Below are 5,000 nucleotides of genomic sequence, written 5' to 3' on the forward strand. Positions count from 1 at the left end.
AGAGAGAGAGAGAGAGAGAGAGAGAGAGAGAGAGAGAGAAAGAGAGAGAGATAGAGAGAGAGATAGAGAGAGAGAGAGAGAGAGAGAGCGAGAGAGAGAGAGAGAGAGAGAGAGAGAGAGAGAGAGAGAGAGAGAGAGAGAGAGAGAGAGAGAGAGAGAGAGAGAGAGAGAGAGAGAGAAAGAGAGAGAGAGAAAGAAAATTAATTCCCTACCAATTGCAGACTCGTTCTATGTATTTTGCCCTTGTCATAGTGATCAATCTTCGTACATTTTCGTCACAGTCTACCCGTAACGTTTACTGCACGCCTGTTGACAAGCGGACAAGTGAACAGCCCAATAAGCACTTATGAAAACATTAAATTCTTGCGGAAGAAAATATCTGATTTCTTATCTAACTCCGTCTTGGCATCTCTCCTCTCTCCCGTTTATTCCCTTGTTTGTCTCTACGTGTCCGTTTCTGGTGACCCCCCCCCCCCCCCCCCCCCCGCTTCTCTTCCACACACGCTCTCTCACTTTGTCTCTTTGTCTGTGTTTATCTACCTGCTTGTCTCCGGTTGTATGTCTTTGCCTGCTTCTCAATGTCCCTTTCTGCACTTCTCCATTCTTTCTGCTTTCTCTGACACTTTCTATATCTGATCTCTCCCTCTCTCTTAGTATATATATGTGTGTGTGTGTGTGTGTGTGTGTGTGTGTGTGTGTGTGTGTGTGTGTGTGTGTGTGTGTATACAGTATGCACATATATTAAAACCAAAATCAGTAAACAGATCTCTCTCCATTCATCCTCCCCCCCACCCCCCCGCACCACCCAAACCCACACCGACCCCCCCACCCACCCTCCACCACCCACGCGGAAATGCGCAAAACTTCGAGATCCGTGAAACGTGACATTTAAGGACAAGTGGTTTTCGTAAAAGTTTGCGGGCGAAGGCTGCCTCGCCGGGGACACGGCAGGAGAGCAGATTCAATATGGCGAAGTTACCGTAAGCGCTCTAAAAGGGGGTGGGGGTAGGGTGGGGCTAGGGTAGGGAGGAGGGGCATGATTGGTGGATGGGCGGAGGGAGGGAGGAGGGTAGGAAGGCTAAGAGATGGTGGGGGGAGGGAGGGAGGAAGGGAAAGGTAAGAAGAGTAAGGGATGGTGGGGGTCTTCCTACTCTTCTTTTCTTCTTTTTCTTTCTCTCTCTCTTTTTCCAACATTCCTGGATGTTAGACAGAAAGAGGAAAGAAGAGGAAAGAGGATAAAGAATACAAGAAAAGATGAAGAAGAGAGAAAGGAAAACGTTAAAAGGGACGGAAAGGCTAAAAAAAGAAAAAGAAAAAAATAATGGAAAGACGGTAAAGAAAAAAACACGAAGAGGAACCGAACAGGAAGAGAATAACACTACAAGAAAACAAGGAAAAAAAAACAATAAAGAGGAGAAGAGGAAGGAGATAACGCCACAAGAAAATAAGAAGGAAGGGAAAAGGGACGAAAGAAGCAAAAGAAATGACCAGTATCAAGAACAGCAGCAGTAACAGATGCGCGTTCTTGTTCATGCAGAGCGAAGACGTCCAAACAAACAGATAACAAAATGAGCTTGTACATGAATGCTAATCTGATATCGTTTGATTGATTGACTGCGGGTGTGTGTGTATGTGTGTGTGTTTGTTTGTCTCTGCGTATGTGCATTTTTTTTCATTTATCTATCTATTCATCTGCTTTTGGGTGAGTGTCACTGTAAGCGTGGGTGTGAGTTTGTAAGAGTGAGAGTGAGAGTGAGAGTGAGTGAGTGCGTGCGTGTGTGAGTAAGTGAGTAAGTGAATGAGTGAGTGAGTGAGTGAGAGAGAGTGTGTGTGTGTGTGTGTGTGTGTGTGTGTGTGTGTGTGTGTGTGTGTGTGTGTGTGTGTGTGTGTGTGTGTGTGCGTGCGTGCGTGCATGCGTGATAGTGCATGCATGTGTGCATGATAGCTCAGCCGTGCCCCCCCCCCCCCCCCCCAGCCCCGGGACGTGACACATCGAAGAGCAGCCCGAAGAAGAGCCGGAACAAGTTACCGAGATGGACGCTCGGGCGCATCACGTAGTAACATGGCTTCGGGCGGGCGGGCGGGCGGCGTGAATGGGCGGCCTTGTTGCGGGCGGGAGACGCAGAGAGGGGGGTAGTGGATGTTGGATAGGGGGGGTGTGGGGGTGTGGGGGTGTGGGGGTTGCTAGTTATTTCGAGGGCGACGTGTTTACGGAACCGCGAGTCCCGGCGCGGCTCCTCAGCGCTGCCACAACAAAAGCGCAGGCTCTGAGGTATTATTAGCGAGGGGGGGGGGGGGAGGGGATGGAAGATGAGAGAGGGGAGAGATGGAGAGGAGGAGGAGGAGGAGGAAGGTGGGGGAGCAGGAGAAGGGAAGGAGGAAGAAGGTGGATGAGCAGGAGAAGGAAAGGAGAAGGAAGGTGGAGGAGCAGGAGAAGGGAAGAAGGAGGTGGAAGGTGCAGAGACAGGGAGAGAGGAGGGGAGGGGAAAAGGAGAAGGGTGGGTAGGGGCGGGGTGCTGGGGGGGGGGGGAGGCGAGGGGTTCATATCAACCCTCCTTAATCTTTAATCAAGCTCCTCTCTCCCACCTCCTGCACCTCGTCACCTCTTATCTATCTCAGTTCTCGTTGGGTCTCCTTTGCCTTCGTTCTTTCTTAGCTTTTCGTTTCATAATCTCCACCATTTCCATCCTCCTTCCCTTTGCTTCACTGCGCTGGAGAACTCGTATAATTGTCGGGGTCGGTGTATTTCGTTATAAATGGCCTGACGAATACGTTAATTTCAGCGGGGAACTCAAACTAAAGACGCATACAACGTTGGCTGGGTGCCGCAGTATATCGCAAAACGCACATAATTAAAAGATATACATTGTGCAGTCTAAAAAGTGGCGAAGTTCGAGTTTATAAACCGCTGAGAGTGATATATTGTAGTGTTCAAACAGTCGGTGCATAATTGTTCAAGTGTACAAGGAGAAGGGAAGTACAGTCTGAGCCCTCTGATGCGCATATCATGGCACTGCAGTGTACACGGTGAGAGAGGCTATATGTTACGTGCAGCGAATAACGAGTTCACAGTTGAAATGCAGTGCGAAACAAATGTGTCACAGCGATGTCTCTAAAGCGTTAATTAGCTTAAACTAAAATGAATTCGCACGGAAGAGGACGTTCTCAGGATAGACGTTAATAATACATGAGATTCCGACCTCGGTAAATACTGAAGTGACTAAGACCAACGTAAAGGCGCCATATTGCTATAAGCGGGGCAGTGACCCCCCTACTTGACCCTCTCGACAACAACAGAGTGCCAGAGCTGCTGACTGTATGTACCCACGTCACGAACCTCCTGCCCTCCCTTTCTCCTCACTCATTCACTCACTCAATCACTCACTCATTCAGCTTTTTTGTCAAGTCTTGCTTTCTTTCACATCTCTCCTTCCTTTCTTCTGTTTTCTTTCACATCTTTTATCCCTGTGCATCAACCTCCTTCCCTGTTTCCTATATACGTATCTCTTATGTCTTTCCTTTGTTTCACTCTCTCTCCCTCTTCCATCCCTTTTCAAAGTTATTTGGTGGATATGACCGAATGACAGTGACAGTCATAAGGAGCAAAAGAAACGAACGACGAAGACCTGTTGATGAACCAAAAATAAAATTGGGAAGCCTTACTTTACAGCAGGAGGACACAGGATTCGGAATTCAGGAACGCAGAGTCATCGGCGGGAGAAGTCAGGGACAAATCTCCAGGTAGAGAAACTAAACTAAACGTCACTGTACACTTTCGACGACGGATGACGCTGTTTCAAGAATGTCACAGGTCGAGAGACTAAACGCTTGCGCCATTACGAGCCTCCGACAAAAGATGGCGCTGTTCTACCTCCCCCTCCGCCTCCCTTCCCGACAACACGAGGCTGGATCCGAAGGCTTGACGTGGGAGACTGACCTTCTTCCCCGGCGAGTTGGCAAGTGCAGTTGACAGGGATCACTCAGGAGTTACTGATGACTAACTTCCTCCTTGCCTTCAGGTTGCTGTTTCAACACAGACGCGGCTAGGCCAGGATTACTTGACCATGACGTGACCCCGAACACCCGAAAGGACACGACAATATGTAACGCAGCTAATCACTGGTCAGTCCGAGGGAGGCTCAATCATGTGTTAACTCTTGTCCTGTGATTAGAAAACGCACAGGAGATGAGGAAGACGAGAAAGAGGGGATAAGGAAGCTTGGCGAGGGATAGGAAAAGAAACAGAGAGAGGAAGAGTGACAATCCGGAACTAAGAAATCTGTGAATGAAGAAAAAAAAAAAAAAAAAACAATAATAATAATTTCCCTTAGTCTTCTCGGTGTATTTTCCGTATCAACCTCTTTGTCCTTCCTTCTCTTCTTATCGCTTTATCCTTTGTGATTCTTTACCCTGTGTTTTCTCCCTTTCCCTACCCCCCCCCCCCTCCACCTTTCTTCCTCCAAAACCTTTTAGAAAAAACACCCTATCCCTTCACCAACAACCCCCAACCTCCCTTCCTAAACCCCACTACCCTCTACCCTCAGCCCTAAAAAAAAAGTGCGAAGACTAAGTGCCTGACGAAGATCACTTATCACTATTTTGCAAGTACCGCGTCATCAAAAGGTTCGCCTCAAAGGGTTTGGGGAGAATCTGCGAAATTTAATCATCTCAGTCGCCGCTCCCGAAGGGTCTTGGATGATAGGGGGGGGAGAGGGGGTAGAGGGAGAGAGGGAAGGAGTGGGGGAGGGGTGGGAGAGGGGAAGAAGGGGTAGAAGGAGAGAGGGATGGGAGAGGGGAAGAGGGGGTAGAGGGAGAGAGGGATGGGAGAGGGGAAGAGGGGGTAGAGGGAGAGAGGGAAGGAGTGGGGGAGGGGTGGGAGAGGGGAAGAGGGGGTAGAGGAAGAGAGGGAAGGAGTAGGGGAGGGGGAGAGGGGAGGGAGGGAGGGGTAATCTTTTTTCGTAACACTCGCCAGATCTCGACGGGAGAGGGGAGGAGGAGGG

Source organism: Penaeus chinensis, chromosome 15 (assembly GCF_019202785.1).
Source record: "Penaeus chinensis breed Huanghai No. 1 chromosome 15, ASM1920278v2, whole genome shotgun sequence".
Classification (NCBI taxonomy): Eukaryota; Metazoa; Arthropoda; class Malacostraca; order Decapoda; family Penaeidae; genus Penaeus; species Penaeus chinensis.